The sequence below is a fragment of the Cygnus olor genome, chromosome 4 (genome assembly GCF_009769625.2).
Source record: "Cygnus olor isolate bCygOlo1 chromosome 4, bCygOlo1.pri.v2, whole genome shotgun sequence".
NCBI classification, from domain to species: Eukaryota; Metazoa; Chordata; class Aves; order Anseriformes; family Anatidae; genus Cygnus; species Cygnus olor.
The window spans coordinates 40,085,404-40,104,972 of record NC_049172.1 but is presented as its reverse complement, the minus strand read 5'-3'; the positions used below and the strand labels follow the sequence as shown (position 1 = coordinate 40,104,972).

Here is a 19,569-nt window from a genome sequence, read left to right as displayed (position 1 = left end):
CAAGAGTGTAGTTTGTGAAGTAATTTAGATGAACAGTCTAGAGATACCTAGCAGGTAAAGTGTTCAGTCAAAGCAAGGCTTTTTTTTTTTTTTTTTTTTTTCCATTAAAAATACTACATTTCTAGAGTTTCAGGGATTTTTATTTGTAGAGTAAAAGCTTTGCCTCCATCCTCACTCATCCTATAATTCTTAATCTGTGATGGACAGGTGACAAGCCTAAACCATAAATAAATAATATTTGCTTTCATAAAAGCAATGTTAGAAAAAATATTTCAAGCATCTAACTAGAAGAAGTCATTTTCCAGTTTTACTTTCTAATTGTAACTGTGTGTAAACTGAATACAGATTGCTTATACAGAGTGCTTAGCAACAGCGCTGCAATTATCTTTGTCAAACTTTTGGCAAGTTTAGACATTTTATCTCAAAATTATGGGTGGTAAAAGCAAGTACAGCCTGCAGAATATTTGCAGTACATTGACATAGATTTTTGTTTTAATTTTTAGTAGTTCAAAAGATATTTCAAGGATTTCAAAAATATAGTGTTATTTGGTATTAGAAAAGCTGTATGCTATCCTCTACTGTCGTTAATAAAATCAGCCCCAATATAGCTAGCACCTGTGTTAAACAGGTGTAGTCCCATTCTAGATGTAAAAATCTAGGCTGTCTATTCCATGCTGTTGCTAAATACGGCTAGCACCTGAACGCTAATAAGGTGCTAATTAAGAACTGCCATTTTAAGTCTATCATGCTTTTGCATGTAAACTCACCATATGCTCTAGATCAGATTTCCTACTGTGGAAAAATTGAGAAGGCTCAAGCTGTTGATATGCAAAAAACTATTGCTTTTCAGTATACTCTCCTCTAAAAATGCCTTTCCTCCTGTAACTGTAAGTGTAGGCATTTGATAAGATTACCATATGTTCCTGTGTCTTTTTTGGATATATCTGCACAAGAAATGGTCTTTGGAAAATTATGGCACAGTGCTAGAGAACTATCAGTGATTAATGCCAGGAGCTGGGGACCTGTCAGCTTGCTGGAGTACAAGTATTTATGTTCTTCCTAGTAATCCCTAGTAATGACACAGATCAAACCAGTTTCGTAGAAGAAAAAAAAAATTGTTGGTCCCGGGCTAAACCTGAAGTAAACAACAGAAGTCACCCTTCCCTGTTGGCACTATACCCTATCTGCTGCTGCTCGATATACCAGTGAAGTCAGCAACTGTGAGAAGGGTAAATTTGGTTCTAATCTTATAGAGAAGAGATGCACAAGGTTGTAAAAAACTCACTGGAAACACAAATCAAAAATCACATCTGTTTCTGATGTCCATATTTTAACATCCTCCTGAAGCAATAGATATAAAGGTCATACCTGGTCTGACATGCGCACCACTATAGACTGAAATTTGTAAGTTTTCTTATAGCCCTTATTGATATAAGGGGCTATTGATCAAGCTGTACACGTTTGAATGAAACATAATTGTATATGAAGAATATGTAATGCAAACCAAATTAAGTTTTATCTCAGGGAGAAAGTGTGACATTTTATTCAGTGATTATTCCTCAAAACAAGTGAAACTTCCATTTGTATCATTGGCTTTTCATATACATATGAATAGTTTTACCATTAACTTTCTAATTATTTCCATAAAAAAAAGCTCGACTACATGGTGCAATGTCAGCTTTTTGAGAATCATGTATCATACCATGACTGACATTCCAGGAGTTGAACAGCATTTGTATCTTCTTTCACAGAGGTGCCCATGCAACTGCATTCAATAAATTTAAAAAGGTCTATTTATTAGTAACAGGGATTTGCAGCAAAATTAATCACATATTCAAACAATGCTGTTTTCTGTTGTAATATGTTTAAATGATTTTAAAATCATATTTCAAAGCCAATTTCTGACCATGCTCAGACATGAAAGGTAGAAGGTAAACCACCCTGCTCCATGTGGCTTGCACTTGTGGCTTTTTAGTCTTACATTTAATCACAGCATATAGGAACCAAGAGCAGTCTTTTTCATGTTGCAGTACACAGACGGTTTTCAAACTGTGTGTTCTTCAGAACACAGGTATTATAGGCAGAGCTGGAAATAAAAAGACAGTTTTAATTTTTAAACAAAACAGCAAACACAAAGTTCAGTTCAACAAATAATTCTGTGACAGGCAATATTCCAGCTTGTTGTTATAAAACTAAACCATTATGCTGTAACAAAGCCTAAAGATGTTGAAAACTGTCCTTTCAGACATTTGCAATGCAATAAAATGCATGTTCTTGATAACATCAACAAGAATGCATATTGTACATGTAACTGAGAGTTGACTTTATCTGGATTTGTTGATTTACTCTGAAAATCCAATGCTCAATGTACATCAGGATTTTCCATTTCTTATATGCATTGATGTGGCCTACTGGCAACATTACTTTGTGTCACAGAAAATACAGTCTTAGTCCTGCAACTCCTAGTCAAGTGAATTGTCCTTAGGCCTAGTTGCACATGGACCCATTAAAAGAAAGAAAGAAGATTTACAAGCATAAGGAACACAGGGTCAGGGGTCAGGCCCCTAGGGAACATTAAAAATCTTCTAAAGCTGCATGAAATTCAGCCTGCCCTTCTTACTTGTCAACAGCTTCATGCCCCGTATCTAGACAAGATATTTGTCTGCCACATTTGGAAAGAACAGATCAGATCTGTGTGTTTGTGATACAGATGGGAAAATCTAGATTTACACCTTGTAGGAGGTACTAGGTATTTGACACCTGCGTAATAGCAATTTGACAAAGGTAACGTTAGCCACAGGGGTTCACAGGCTCCACTTCAGCAGAGGTGAGGCTGCTACAGCACCACAGGACAGACAAGATACAGGGCCAACTTAACTGTTTATGCAACACTGTCATCCTTAACTGATCGCTCCTTTAGCTGTGGGCAGGAGTGTCAGTTTGCTATCAAGCCCGTAGGCGGAAGAGCATGTAATTGCATTGCCCCCAAAGCAGCCTGGCTGAAAGATAGTGACTTAAAAAGTCATAATATCCCTCCCGGTCTCTCCATTGTACCAGACAGAAATAAACTGACACATATCTGCACCTGGGGTGATATATGAGCCAAGAAACATCAACGTCATTATGCCATCAGGTACACTGGTGAATTATGCTTCTGCTCATTCTTCATCTTCATCCATCTCTTACCACTTGTCTGCACAAAATGGATTCTTATTAGCTCCCTGGAGCTCACTCATCCCTGTGCACAGAAAGCAATGATAACTTCTGAGCTTAAAAGAGGAATAGAGTGACCCACTCCTCCCTACACTTTCAACCTGGAATGCACAAAGGGTCTTTATTTTGCCCTTGGCAAGGCACAGCTAATTAATGCACACATTAATTAAGAACAATGTGCATTTCTATACCACCCCTTCCTAAAAAGCACCTCATATGTTTTTCCACATATTTAACAAAAATAATTGTGACACAAGATAAAACTTTGAAAAATTCAGTCTCATAGGAGAAACAAATGGTAATCTACAAGAGATAATAAATTTAAGTGTATATTATTGTACACTCTAAATTAAAATCTTTCTCAGCATTTCCATTATAACACAGCATTAAGTGCCCTCTATATAGACTAACAGAATAAAATGGTAGTATGCAACCTAAAAATAAATGGAAGCGTTAAATTCTGGATCAAATTATGATAGCAGGACCAGCTCCAGGATTTTTGCTCCAAAAAATCAGCAAACCAATGACACAAATAGATGCAGCAAAGAATATCCTAGACTTATCTAGTTAGTTTACACAGACCTTTTCTTGCTTACCTGAAGAGACATCTACAAGTTCACCATAGGGTGAAACACCATCATCTCTTAAGAGAAAAACCTGAAATACGGAAAAGAGATTGCTTACTAATGGAGACCTAGCAAGATGTCCAAGTCAACAGTATTTAAAAAAAAATGCTTAAAAGTTAAAGAACACAATAAGAACCTATGGCACAGAAGAAAAGTGAAGGACAATACTAAGAGCTACTCTTGACTGTAACTGTAATTTTCAAGGGTGTATATATAGTTTTCAGGTTAGGCAAAAGATTCTGTATTTGCAATACTAAAACATATGATAGAATTGTATGTAAATGAATAAGCATACACAATGTCCTTAGTCCTGATCTTCATCACCTTTCTGGATCTGCTGAGGAAATGAGAGAAACTATCCCTCCCAGAGACTCTGTTAAGTGCCTCTAAACCCATTAAAGGTCTTAAGTATTCTGCTGGGGAAAGTGAGCATAGTACAAAAATAAAAATAAAAAATTAGGGTAGCTTCACTGATCTCTTAATTGCTTCAACCCCCTACTAAAACAATACTAAGAAAATGAAATACTGATCTTCAACCCGCTGTCCTTCTCTCAGGGTGGCACCACCAGCAGTTTCTGGCCCACAGCCTAAAATCCAGAGCTGAGAGAGGAACCCTGACCGTGCTCGGAGGTCGCCTGTCCCGAGGAGCCCCCGTGGTAGGAAGCCCACTGGTCTGTGTCTGCATTGCTCTTGCCCAGAAAAGCAGCCTCCTCTCAGCTCGCAGAAATATCTCTCGGCAGCTGACAAATTTGTGCTAGCAGACCAAAATAACTCTGCAGGGGAAGTTTACGAGCACTTGCTAGTATGTATAAATAAAAGTTGCTCTTTCCAAATTTACCCAGAGTATGCACCTTTCACATATCCTTGGGCCCATCCATAAATGCAGTTTTCCAAAACATTGCAGTGTGAAGCAGGAGATTAAATTTAACTGTGTTAGAAAAATGCCTGGAGCTGGCATAAGCAAAGATTGGTGATTTTGTGCATAAGACATGGGGCCAGGTCCAGGAAGAACAAGATCTGGCTCAGCTACAGCCAGCTTTTTTTTTTTTGACATCATGCAGACTGGTTTACCTCTTTGCACCCCAGTTCCCCACCTTTGTAAAACAGATCTGTCTGTCTGTCCCTCCATGCTTCCTCAGATCAATTTCTTGTATGCTGTAGTTAAAAGGACTGAATCTATAGTTCATACTATTATTTGATGGAACTAAATATTTATTTAGTGCATTAAAATGAAACTATAATTTTATTCTATGGAAGGTTCACAACAGCATCTCCTGATTTGGGTCTATGCCTTTACTTCCCATGAACCAAAACCAGTGTGACCCATATGGGTCACGAACATTCCTGTCTGAATAAACGTCAATCTTATTTGAAGGAACCTAAAACTGTATTTTATTTTTAAGAAAAATAATCTAATTTGAGGTCTTACATAGCTTACATTGCCTGTGGAAACAAAACATTCAGAAAATCAGTATTTTGGATGATGGAATAACTCTCAGAGAGAATTGAATATGATAGGGGAATGAGAAAAATGGAAAACTATGATGCTATATCACATTGGAGATAAAATTCAGGTAGCATATTGAGGGAAGGGAGAACAAGAAAAAAAGAGTAATATCAGAACACCAATGCTTTGAAAGCCTCAAAGGCTGACACACAAAATGCTTTTGGGTTAAAATTCACCCAGCATCTGAAGAAAACCTGGGCAAAATCTGTCTTCATGCCCACCTACCTAAGTATTTCATACAGCAGAATGATCCGCTGATGGCAGATGCGGTCGGATGTGGGACAGCTGGTGAAGGGTCTAGAGAGCAAGTGTTATGAGGAGCAGTTGAGGGAACTGGGGTTATTTAGCCTGGAGAAAAGGAAGATGTCTCTCAGGGGAGAGATCATCACTCTCTACAACTACCTCAAAGGAGATTGTAGCTAGGTGGGGGTCAGTCTCTTCTCCCAAGAAACAAGGACAAAAGAAAGGGACCTCAAGTTGCGCCAGGGAAGGTTTACTTTGGGATATTAGGAAAAAATTCTTCACTGAAAGGGTTGTGAAGCATTGGAACAGGCTGCCCATGGAAGTAGTTGAGTCACCATCCCTAGAGAGGTTTAAAAGACATGTAGATGTTATGCTTAGGGACATAGTTTAGTGGTAGACTTGGAAGTGCTAAGATAACAGTTGGACTTGACGATCTTAGAGATGTTTTCCAACCTAAATGATTTTATGATCTCTGAGAGGGTCTGCAGGTGAGGAAGGAGGAAAGCAGTGGAGGACTGAGCGCTGTCCACACACAGTCAAGTCTGACCTTTCATTCTTTTTGCCTGAAAAGCTTTTTTCATCTTTTGTTATCATTTTGTTATCATTTCTTCTGCTGTCATGAGGAATGTTATTGTTGTTCTCTGTAGTCAGCCAGTTATTTAAGGGATACCACTTTCTTCCTAATTTACAGCAGTTTCTCACAGAATATCTAACTAGCAAGCTGCTTATTCTTACATCAGTTTATTTTTATTATTTCTTGCAATAAATGTAAATAGACTAACACTATAACTTTTTATACCAATTTAGAGATTGAATTCCAAGAAAAGCAAAAGATATGGAGTAACAGCTTGGTGTTACTGAACTCAGGAGCAAACCTGTGCTCTGTCTTTGCTGAAGTTCTTACAATCAAAGTCAGAGGAGATCAACTAGTCTGCATATACAAGGCTTACAGGACATTCAGTGTAGCTCACAAAAATAGAGTGAAATGGATTTACCTAAGTGTCTCCAGTGCAGACCCTTTTCGTACTCCAGAAGCACAGTAAATGCAATTTTAATTTTAGTTGCATCTCTGTGAAATAGAAAAATGTCTGTAGTGTGAGAAGAGGCTTTACACTTTGGACCAAGGGTTTTATTAGATAGGGTGATATTTCAGCACAAACCTCACTGTAGAATTCTCGCAGTTATTGGTAAACACTTCCCCAGTTAGGTCCATTCATTCTCCATTCTCCAAGTACAGCCATTTATAAAATAAATTGGTATTCAGACAGGGTAATAAGGTAGCATTAATGACAACTGTTCCCTGCAGATAAATAGAGCCTGAGGGCTAAGAAAGCCAGTGGAAGCATTGCTTACTTGAATAAAGTACGAAGTTTGTATTTAAAGCATGAACATTTTGTTTGTTTATTCAAGTAGCATTTAATCCAATCATGACAACAATAAAACATCTTAATTTTATTTTTCCATCACTTGAGAGCCACAGTTTGCCAAAAGAAAGATGATTTATTGCCTTAGCAGTCACCTCCATTTCCTTTTCCTTGCGAAGTCTGGTTAGTATCCATGGATCACTGCTATCTAAGAGGTTCAACTGAATAATCCTTCATTCATTATCAGTTTCTAGGAAAACAGTTTTTTTTGTTTGTTTGTTTTTAACCTGTTGCTTTTTTTAAACAGTCAACAAAATTATCATGGGGTCTTGGAGAATAACAACAGCACCAGCTAAGCATGTTCCATGTTAAAATACAATCAGCCATTCATATCACTGCCTCAGATCCAGTTTTTAAAAAGAATCGAAACTTTGCATGCCACAGAATCAACAGAAAAATGGTAACTGTTCAGTCATTAAAAAATCATTTGGTATTCATTGTAACAACGTTAATCATAATGTATTCATTTGGCATTCATGTGGCTGTCACATGTAAGAGTTCAATTACAATGCACACTAGCTAATGAGCATATAAAATGTTACTGAATCAACATTACTGTGCAACATTTTCTTATTTGAATTATTCATATGCTTCAGGTTTAAAAATCTATCACCAACAAGCTGTTAAAAAGCAGCAATGTATTATAAAAGACACATTTTGGAAGCCTTCTTTTTGAAATCTGTTCAACTGTCTGTCTAAGCAAGTGCCCATGTAGCCTCCATCACTGTAGTATATGAGTACCTGGAGAGTTGCCCATGGTTTTCACACATGCCTAAAACCATACTGTTAAAACGTGGTCCTATTATTTTCAACATGGACAGTACAGCACAACATATGAGTCCAGATGGAGCAAGGCAATTAACTTCCCATCATTTCAGTGGCAACTTCTAAACACTTTTGAGGAGCTGAGCTCTGGTCTTCAGAGGAGGGAGTGCCTCCTTGTGATCGTAGCATCATGAAGAGACTATCACAAAGGCAAAGCAACCACAGCTGATAAGGACCTTGTCATATTGTGAAGCATACTGGTAACTTCCACCTTTAAAAAAAAAAAAAAAAAGAGAAATCTTGGACCCTGGGAGATAAATGAGAGGAAAAGTCTAAGAAAGAGATGAGAAATCCATCTGCAAATATGTTATCTTTGAAAACACCTGTCTTCCTATCTAGCTCAAGCTTGGGTTGTATTGCAACACCTCCCATCACCACAGAGAGGAAAAAAGAAAAAAAAAAAAAAAACACCTTGAAAAGTTAATTAATTGAACTCTATAAACCACATGGTAAGTGGAGAAAGCAGGATCATTTTAAAAGTTTGAACAAATTTGTCAGGAAGACTCAAGGAGTGGTTTACCAGATTTTGGCGTGAAGGGATCCTGACCTCCAGATCCCCATGCTCAGGAACAGCATTTATGTCCATGTGGTGCCAGGAGTCAGGTGTGTTGTAACGAAACAGAGCTCAAGCTCCAAACTGAAACTGAAAGTGAGGTAGAGGCTTTAATGTATGATATAAGTTATTTCAAGGTATATTTCTAGTTTGGAAAAAGCCTAGGCCACACAGAAATCACTGCTATTTCGGAGATCTGCAAATACAAACCAAAGAAATAATGGAAAAAAAATAGAAAGAAAGGAAAGCAAAAAATTAAGCCCCTATGTGCTTTTCCACTATCATTTAAAATATCACTGCATTCTAGTCACCTGCCTCTTTCCATGCACTCTGTATGCATTGCTTTATACAAGATCTCTAACTTATAATCTTTTACATTATTTTCTTTTTCCAAGGTACATTCAGTTACCCTCATTCTTTTCACTTGCATCCTACATACCTACTTCCTACAGCATTCCTGTGTCATTTTTATGTCCTATATTTTGAAAAGAAGAAAACTGAATTCACAAGCATCATTTTTTGCATGGTGGGATGAGAAGGGAAGAAGCCTTAGTTTAGAGAATAATTCCTGCTACAAGTAACTTTCCCGCTCTGTTATTAACAGTGAAATTTTAATGTTGATCACTAAAACCCCTTGTTTCAGAACCCCTGTAGAAGTTCTGAGAAGTCAGCAAATTCTCTATATCAAGCATTCAAAAGCATATTGTACATATTTTTAAATGCTCTTAATACTTCCATCCTTTCCACTAAACTCTGCAGCACTAAGTTGTTTGGAGTCAGCAGAGCAAAATTTTGCTCTAGGTGTTCAGACAGCCTAAACCAATACTCTAGATTTAAGTGTACATAAGCAACTACTTAAGTCATTAGATCATTTTCTTGTTGTCTAAGCTGAAAATTGTTAAAACAATGTAAAATGAATAAAATCTTGTCATGACTGTAACTGTGACTTTGTAACTGGCTCAAATTTAGTAATGTAAAGTAGATGCGAGAAACAAGACTTAATTTATATCAGAGAGTTGCTTTTCGTCCACCACAGGTACCATGCTCCCAGCTGTGTTTGCTTAAGCTTTGAAACTTATTTGGGCCTAGTAACTAGCTAAATGACAGTATGTCTTTTTCTGTTAGACTTTAGAGGAAGCATGACGAGAACAGGAAATCTTTCTCTGGCAGATATTGAAGCCTTGCCTTCTTGGAGGTAACACAAATATTTATATGTAATTCAAGAGAATGAAAACACAGATGAAAAAATGAGACTATAACTAATATACAGTAGTAAGAAAGATACAGAAAGTTAGAGGGCTAAGACATCTTGCTTTCAAAATGAGAGTCCCATATCAAGTGAGAGTCAAAAATGCATCTATGATATCTCTTTTCAGTCTCTTGTATATAAAGTGCACATATTGCAATTTTAAAATAAGGATTGAACATAAAAATTGCCAATGAGAGGCCGCTTTGAGTACATTTTAAAGTTATTTGAGGCCATTTTTTTAATTGTTCAATCTCCCCTGCAAAATGATCAGCATGCAACACCAGAGAAACGTCTGAATCCCTGCTGTATGGAGAGGAATTGAGCTAGAAAGAACTGGAGCTGCCAGAGCAGAAACACTGCTTCCTTTACTGGAGGATCTCTCACCAAAACCAAAAGCTGTCTGCATGAAATCGATCACTAATTAGGTATACCAGGTGAGTATTACCGATAATGTGCAACTATGTGGTAAGCTTTAAATGAAAGAGTCCTTACCATGTCAACTAAACTTGTTCCCTTTTTCTAAATGTATTGCTTTCTTGGAGAACATTCACTCTTTCACATTAGTGATTCTCTTGCCAGGTTCTATCTGTTAATAGTCCATAATTCAACTCTGAGAAAATTGCTCAGCCTCACAAATTCTCTGCTCAGCAGAAATGCATCTGTTTTTTTTTTCTCCTTCAAAAATTAAAAAAGTGTTTTAATGTACTGAACAAGAATGAAAATATAGCTGTTAGTATTTTAAAATGTTTTCCTTTAATCACATAACTGCAAAAGTGTCCATATAAACAAATGCTACTCCCAAGTCAGCAGTCACACCTGTGATCTACGTGTCTATTCTATTACTTACAGATTGCTATTTGCTCTAAATGCAATTCTATTTTTTATGGTGTTATCAGTTACTGCTTTTTGTTCCTTCAATGCTTTTAGTATAGGATAAATGACTCATTTGGTAAGAGTTAAATACAGGAAGGTAAAGCTGGGTCATATTTAATTCTGCTGGTTCACGCTAGAAAAGCGCATGCAGCATATGATATAAGCTTCAGCGCAGCAGGATTTTAGGCTTTATTGACAAGCCTGAAAACATTCTCTCATAAATTCTTTGCACAGAATTTCCTAGTAATCAAGGAATTTGAGCATCTTATGTATTTTTTAAAATGAAATATGCATATTACCAATTGAAAATAACGAATGTTATGATTGGGAGAAATGTATCACTTACATTTACTCAAGCCTTCAGACAAACCCTTTCATTAAAGAAGATTCATTTCAGGCTAAATATAAAGGAAGCTGGAGTCTCTTTTAGTTATAATTCTCCATTTTGTGCTTTCTGATAGTAATAAAAATTACATTGCTTGAACACAAAATATGCTTAAACAGAATGGAAATGCACAGTGAAGTCCACCTGAGATCACAGCAACTCTATTTAAGGATGTTCAGCTATAGAGGCAGGGCTTTAAAGTCCAAACTCACCATTTGTTTATGGAGCCCAAGTTTACAAAGAGTCAAAGGGATAGCATCTGGCCCATCTCTCATCTGACTCCCCAGTGGATCCAAGGCAGGGTGACATGCCACCTCTCTTCTTAAAATAGCCCAGGCTAACACAACTACTTCTCCTGAAATCACATAGTGCATGCAACCTTTTACAGAAAAAAATGTTGTTTCTGTGTTTGCCCATTGTTGATATCACTATGAGATCTCCCGGCAGAAGGACAGCCAGATGCTGAGCATGCAGGCCTGTACCCAGGACCAATCCATACACCCAGCAAATAAATGCAGTCTGAGGCCTTCACTAAGTGGCAGCACAAGATCAGCTTTTCTCCTTTTCCATATTGCTGGGCTCACCCAAAACTGGCAATTGATCTTTGGTCATTGTTCACTTAGTTGGGATTTGGAGAGATAATTTCACCTGCCAAGAATTGATTTCTGCAATATAGACATGTACATTCAAACTAGTTGTCTGGGTTCCCTTTATAGTCAATGGAAATAAGTAGGTTTCATTCATCTTTCACTAAATTAGGACATCTAAATCACTGCTGCCGAATCACCAAACAACTCAGAGGACAGTGAGGCAAATAACATATTTAATTTTCTAATAAACTCTGCTATATACCTGTTCTCTACATAAATTTCTGTCTTTTTCCTTGTAACATTATTCTTTGTTCACTAATACATTACCTCCTTATGTGCTTATTCTCTGTCCATAGTAGGAGTCTATCAATAACGATGAGATTCTTTAGATGATATTAGTAAAGAATGAGGACTGCCAAAGTCCACTGTCATTTTTATTAAATGATCGATGCCTTTTTAGAGATCCTATTCTTCATATATTCTTTACGTAATAGTGAGCAACAGGTTTCATAACTTTTCAGGCAATACGGCCTTCATTTACATTTTATTCATTTAAGCTCCACTTGTCTACAGGGAATATGCTACATTCATACAATACATTTCAAGGGTATATTGTTTCTGCATAGAGAATAAGGATAAACTACTAAAAAAAGACAGTTATACTTGGAGAACTTCCATTTAGCCTGTTCTTTGAGAGTTTGTTTGCATCCATAGGCTGGGCTCACACTTGGAGACACCTGGGTTCTTATGTCAGCCCTCTAAGTGTTTTTGATCTCCTACAAAATTTGCATAATTGTACTTCCTTCCTTCTTTAGGTGAGAACAATAAAGTTTTACTCACTATTAAATAATTTGAAATGCACTTTATCAGTCAACTGAAAAAATAATCTTAAAACTCCACCTGTCTGGTTCCATGGAGAGGGTGAAATTGTACTTGAAAAGACAGCAATATTGCAAAACTCAGAACATTTGAAAGGTTTTTTCACCTTACACAAATGAACACAGAAGAAGGAACAAATACCAGACAAATTCTGCCCTGCTGCCTTTGTCCTGAGGAGCATCAATCCAAATCACCAAGATTAACTGATGTAGAATAATTCTCTAGTGATGAAAGTGTCCAAAACTGTCAGGAAGAAGCTCCAAACAGGTGAGCATTAGCTCGCAACAAAACCAGGTGAACATATAGCAGAACTCTGTGTCTGTAATCCTAGGGGACATAATGCCCAGTCATTGTTTTCAACCCATTTATTCATGGATCTCCATTATGAAATGAACTAAGCCAGACTGCATGATGGCAGTACCATACAGTGAAAGCATCATTCCACTCAGCTAAAACAGTCTTTTGTGCCATATAACATATAGAAAAGAAGTCCAGTTTTCATAGACTTCTGTATTGAAAGCAGCTACTTCCACTTTCATTCTGTAACTCTGCTGGAATAACATGTGATGACCCATATAATTCTGCAAAATATCGCAGATGTCAGTGGTTAAAATTCAAGCAAATATTAATATTTAAAATGTAATCTACAAAATATCAATTTTAATCAGTACGTTTGACATATTAAAAATCAATACTTAAGTAGCGAAAGATTCTGCTGTTTAGGCTGCACTCCACATGGATGATCATTTCTAAATTAAGAGATGCAAATTTAATCAATAGATTTAAAACTTTACATCACTTGAGGCACTTGAATTGCTTCTAATCAGCCTAGTAAAGTGAAAGCATCATTTAATTGTTGTTTTTTTTTCACTCTCTTTGAAAGACAAACCTACCTTCAGGCTGGATTTTGCTCAGAATAAGCTATATTATCTGCAGCTTTTGTTACTCTTTCTAACTCTTAACAATTAAAAGTGTATTTAAAATGTCAAGAAAACAAACAATTTAAGATCCCAGAGGTTGTTTCATCATTTAAGAAACTTCAGCAAAATCAATATCTTAACTGCTTAAATTTCCAAAACAAACTTGGTATAATATCGTTTGGCATTGTAATACTTATAGCAAAACAGAAGTATTTTGTTGAGGATTTGAAATCAGCCCTTATGTAGTTTACTGTGCTTGCTTTCAGAATTATCAAAAAATTACTCATTTTCTAAGGAAGGTTGTATAAAATTCTTATGCTTTGGTAACTGTTACTATGAACCACAAATTATTGAAAGTTAAAATTCCTTCCTTTTTCCCCATTTTTAATTTTACAGTTCATACTCTTTTTTAGCCCTGAAATAGCTTATCTTTTTAGAATGTTCATCAACAATTTGGCGAATTTGCTTCTGCATAAAGGTCAAGAAAGGCTGAAGAACTGTTTTTTACCTTTTTACATGAAAAGTCACACAGAACTATTCATGTACTTGTCAATTCCTTACATCTAGAATTAGTATGAATTTTACCATAGAATATTATAGGATTCTATCTACATGTTAATTATGTTTACAGTTTAAAGTACATTGAAAGCATTTCAAATCAATCTATCCTGAAGACTTTTAGGCTAAAACTTTTAATAGTATTTATTGGGCCCACATTTCTGTTAAAATGGTCGATTATAATAGAGGGAAATATGATGATTTTATTCTTTTATTCTTTTTTCTTAAAGCTATCTGTGGATAGTGCAGCATGGAAAGCACCATACATTCAAACGGAGCAGGATAACTGCTTTATAAAACTCAGTATGCCACTATCTAGCTATTTGGCATGCAAAGATATTGCAATTACATAAGTAAATTGGTTGGTAATATTCTTAAATGGTTATTCATCCAGTTTTCTTGCAAGCCACCAAAATTATATAAATAATTATAACTTAAAGTTACTAGTAGTATGTCTTCAGTAAAAAGTATGCTTCTGAGTCATAGGCAACAGGATATTTAGGCTTTTGCATTGATCTAAATTAGGTCAGTGATCTTTTCTTTCCACAAATTTCAAGGACAAAAATAATATGACACATTCTTAAAAAAACTGAGCATCACAACCAAACCTGTGTACTCTATGATACAGATGAATCACCCCCACAGGAGTTTCCAGGGCAAAATATTTTTGGACACTGGAGGGAAGCAGAGATGATATTTCATCTTTGAATTGGTCACAGGCTGTGCACTGCAGTTGCATGGTTTCAGCATTGCAAGTACTGTGGTTTCTGTGAGAGTTGAGCCAACAACAGACACAGATTTCTGACACTGACGTCTGCAGGAAGCAAATGGCATTAGTTACTCTGCTGTGTTGTGAGGACATTCAGTAGTGTATACACAATTATCAATGTCTCTGTGTCAATATATGGTAAACCATGAGGTTGTTGTGAAGGTAATGTCTTTTCTATATTTGCATGCCTGATAAGGATTCTGACTGAGAAATGTAGTTCTGACTTATTTTTATCTTCAATACCAATACAATAAGGACAGCTAGGGTTTGGGAGCCAAACACTGTATTTTTTCATGAACCGCTCTTTGCTACATAACGCTCTGCCCAGTTGAGTGCCTAAAAATCCCATAAGGCTATGGAAATCTTGGCTGAACCACTCCTAGGTATACTGGAAACCGGCAAATGCATTTCCCTAAACACAGATCTCTTGGATGCCAGATGCTAGGTGAAAACATCTATGCAAACATATTTCAGCTTTATGTTGCAAGAAACTGCATCCCCAAAGCCCCATTTAGTGAAGGTTGCTAGCATTACTAGAGATCTAACAAGCAGCACTTGAAGAAAAGGCTGGGAATGCAGCTAGAAAGTGTGCAACAGCTATTTTCATAAACAGCAAAGTCTGCCAGACCCTTTCTATACTACCAAATGGGAACTACTCCCTGTACCATCCTTAACATCCTTTGACAATAGTGACAAAAAACTGTCCAAGAGCTGGTGTGGAAATCCACCCCTCCCTTTCTCTACTTACATACATTACATAAAGTGCCTGCACATACATGTCTTGCCATCCGCATTCACAGAGGCACACAGCAGGAGAAAATCCATACAAAACTGAAAAGAAAGCACAGAAAGAGCTGAATTTTCAATTTGATTCAATTACTTTCTGTCAAGATATTGTTCTTCACCTATGACAGTCAATTGCTCTTAGAAACCTTAAGCCACAGGCCAGCTGTTGCAATGTAGAGTATGACTTATGGCATTGTTTTTTCCATATTGTCCAGAATGTTGCAGAGATGATTTTTAATTAATTGTTTTTAGGGTCTGAAATGGTCATCTGGCTTGCATGTTTTCTTTCCTTATCCATTTGACCAGAATGTTTCCCATTCGTTGTGCTCTTTTTTTTTTTTTTTCCTTTTCTTATTTTTCACAGACATTCTGTAAGAACTGGGAAATATCCAAATTGTCATTTAATTCAAAAGTATCATCATTCTTTCGAGAAAGTTAATGTAATACTGCATAAAAATCTATACTCTTTTTATTTTGTTGTAATTTCTGACTTGTATGCAACAGTTAAAATTAGGCAGGATCCAATATTTTATTTGTTAATAGAAAAATCTCTCAATACTATCTCTAAAATCTTAACAACTGCATTCAGGAATCTATATATTACTCCAAACTGGCAACCTATGTGCTCTTCACTGAATTTGTACAGACTAAAATGTCAATTATTTATTTATTTTACTAGATAATGTATGAGCAATCAGTTATCCTCTGACCTCAGATCCCTTGGGCCCTTCCCATCTGTCAGACTTCTCTGTAACTACACATGTTCTTTCCCTACATCGGTCTAATGCACTAGACTTGTACACATCCTTTACAACCACAACACTGAAATAAAAACAAGAAAGGTGCCACATCCAAAAACACTCACTCCGGTTTTTCCTGTTCCTTTCTAAAAGTCCAGGGAGTCATTACCTTTGACTCTTCATTAAAGCTTCATATGTTTATATATATTTGTGGGAGCCTCAGTGTAAGTGAAAACTTGAATTCTGTTTGTTAAAGCAAAGACATCTTTACAATGAGGCAGAACCTCAAAGTACATCATAAACACAGTCCCTAAGGGTTTGGGTTTTTTTGTTTTCCCCTCTCCTTAATTCATAGAATAGGTAATTTTAATGAAATACTGAGTAATTGAACCTGTTTAAAAGGCTAAATGGGGAGTTTCTAGGAAATGTTTTTCTTGTGTATTTACGTAGGATCATCTGAAGTATAAATATAGTCCCTGGGTAGTTAGCTCATATTGTAATTAATACAGTGGATTGGATTCACAGATGACATACATATTTTGCACATCTAGGGCCATTGAAGTCAATGAAGCAAAGTCAATTTGCACCTGTTAAGGATATGACAACGTGTACAGAATATTTTGTTCACTGTTAACCTGGCTTTTACAGCTTCATTGGGTGAGGGTGCTTTTATTATGATAGTGGGCCTTCCCATAAGAAGGATATATAAAAATTGAAAAACGTTACCTTACAGACTTTTCCTCTTACTTTCAGTATGGAAAAAAGACTGAAGAAGTTGATTGGTTGTTGACTTCTTTTATCCCTTTTCCAAAGCAAACCCTTAATTTTAATCCTTTAAGGCTTTTCTGATATTTTAAAAATTAGAAGAGAATGTGTGGGGAATTTTTTTTGCTTTGCTTTGCTATTTATTGTAAAAGAAAACAGTCTAGAAACTATTTATATTTGGTTGTAAGCCTATTTGCTTGAGCTGTTCTGGGAAAGGTGATGGCACAGATTTGGTGTGAATGATAGCACTGAGTATTTGCTCTTTCAGAATAACTTTTGTGTCTTTTCTGAATTTTACAAGCCTAAAAAGACTTCATGGAGGCCCTTACATTTTCCTGTTGGGAAAGCGGGAAATATTTCTAGTGTGGAACACAGAGGGAGAGAAAGCAAAAACAACTTGCAGCACTGATTACAAAGAGATTCCTCTAAGATTTGTTCATTTTATTTACAAGACTCAATTAAAAAAGAAAAAAAAAAGTTACAAAAAGATCCTGAAAGTGTTATCTTTTTGACTTAGGAAAAAAAAATAAACACAGGTAATAGCTTTATCTGACACAGGAAAGAGATGCGAACCAAATCAGTGGGAGTACTGTAATGAGTGGAAAATACCAAACTAAGGAGACCTGACATGGCTATATTAGGAAATCATAGATCTCCTTGCAGAGACAGTCCTCCACTTAATACACACACTTTTTAAGTTTACCAATGGGAAAGTTATGTACCAGTAGAAGACACGCACCAGGTTCAGTATCCATTTTTCAACATGCCATTTAAAGCATAGATTGGTACATACCTACTCAGTTTTCACTCATTGCTCCAGGACGCATCTACATTTCCCTTGATATACTTGGATAATAAAACAGTTGGTGGTAATTATCTTAATGATTTCAGCATGAAGATTAGTAACCCTTGTAATTTTTATCCTTGCTAGTATAAATTAGTTTACAAGGGCTCAAAATACCTGTTAAGCTGCCAAGGCAATGTTCACATTTTCAGTACTCAAATTAACCTTTTACTTTAGAACAGGAATACTTATGTATAAGAACTGAAACCTCTTTACTTTTTGAATAGGAGGCATTAGTAATTGAAAATTAGTGGGGAACAGACTGTGGATTTAATTCCCTTGTTCCAGGAGAGCAGAAGGAGTGAGAAAAAAAAATTACCCTTCAAAGTAGAAGTTCAGACACAAATGAACTGGGAATAAAATCAGATCTTTTGTTTTTGAAGAATTTTTATCCTTTAGAATTCTTATAATTACTGTATTCATATATTATGTGTATTTTACATATACACATACATATACATATATATACAATGCAACAATACTAACTGTACCACATGTAATGATTTATTAATCTGAGTCAATGAAGACCCTCAATCTAACACAGTTCAAAGGCACCCGCTTAACTGGAGATGCATTTTGCAGTCCCTCTATTCTGTGAGTCAGATAAATTCTGCTGCAGCGATAGGTTAAGTAACCTTGTAACCACAAACACATTCTGCAGTGACACCAAGAGTCGCTTATGTAGTCCTAACCTCTTTATATAAAATTCCTTTAAAGAATTACTTTTGCATGTATGAGCATTGAAATACAATATATACACATTTACACAAATATTGCAAGGCAGTCAGACATTGTTCAAAAAGGCTGGTAGATACATATTGTTCCATTAATTCAATTTTCTATTTAACTTGTGTACTTTCCAACTACATAGAAAATAATTAGTCCAGGTCTAATTCAGTCCAGTCTGAGTCTAGAAACTCGTCTAAATACAGAAAGACAGATCCATTCTATGATTTTTCCAGTACAAATCAAAAATGTAGAAGAGTGTAGACTGGCTAAAGAGAAGTCTCTAAATGGAGAGAAAAGTTTGGGTTAGCATTCAGATTTTCATCCACAATCAGATGTAAAACTCATAGCAGCCTATCTGTCTTACAAGTTTACTTTGCCCATCCTTGTGCCCAAGTAACACACTTGATTTGTCAGTAACTAAGTAACAGCTTGAAAGACATTCTTCTTTTCTTGTTAAAGTGAATCATCCTTGTAATATCTCCAAGATGAGATTATCAATGCATAAATATAATGCATATGTCCATTTTTATTATTTTCAGTCATATCAGCATTCACTGACTATTTAAGGTCTAACAGTAATCACAAATTAATCTACAAAATACTTTTCAGCAATCTTGTTTTAGTTCTCTTTCCTTTTATGCTTTATCTATTTTTTAGGTATTTTTGATTTGTCTATGATCTATGATTTATTCACTATTCATGACATAAAAACAAAATGAGGGAAACTCTCTTCTTATTTCTTTCTATATTCTCAGTTGCTCTGTGCAGTTCTGACAACCATCTGCTTAGATTAGACTTCACTTCTTTCTCCTGTTCATCCCCATCATAATAAAATATTGACAGAAACAATTTCTTCTGGGAAAATAGAAAGTTAATAGATATGTGAAAGCCCTAGTTGTTTTTTTCATTGAAGTTCTGATGTACTCTCACAACTTGTGTTGTATTTATTTATATGACCATTTGAAGCTGTGAAAAATTAAAAGGTAAAGCTCCAAACCAAACACTGGATTTCACAGTGGGATTCAAACTATACCTAATATTCATAAGTTAATGTAGAGCTTTTCTAAATAGCAAGTAGCATGCCAGATGAA

At 36.0% G+C, this 19,569-nt stretch overlaps 1 long non-coding RNA gene across 2 annotated transcripts in view; it reads right to left on the bottom strand.

Moving 5' to 3' along the window:
- Positions 1-6,871: 6,871 nt before the first annotated feature.
- LOC121069885 overlaps positions 6,872-19,569 on the bottom strand; it is a 139,436-nt gene continuing 126,738 nt past the window's right edge. The window contains exons 7-10 of one of the 2 annotated variants that reach the window (XR_005819715.1): positions 15,391-15,445; positions 11,111-11,253; positions 8,359-8,481; positions 6,872-8,049 (exon numbers count right to left, since the gene is read on the bottom strand). This is a non-coding gene — a long non-coding RNA (uncharacterized LOC121069885). Of the gene's footprint in view, positions 8,050-8,358; positions 8,482-10,151; positions 10,313-11,106; positions 11,254-15,390; positions 15,446-19,569 lie in introns of those variants that run through there. The other variant, XR_005819717.1, reaches the window with a different exon arrangement.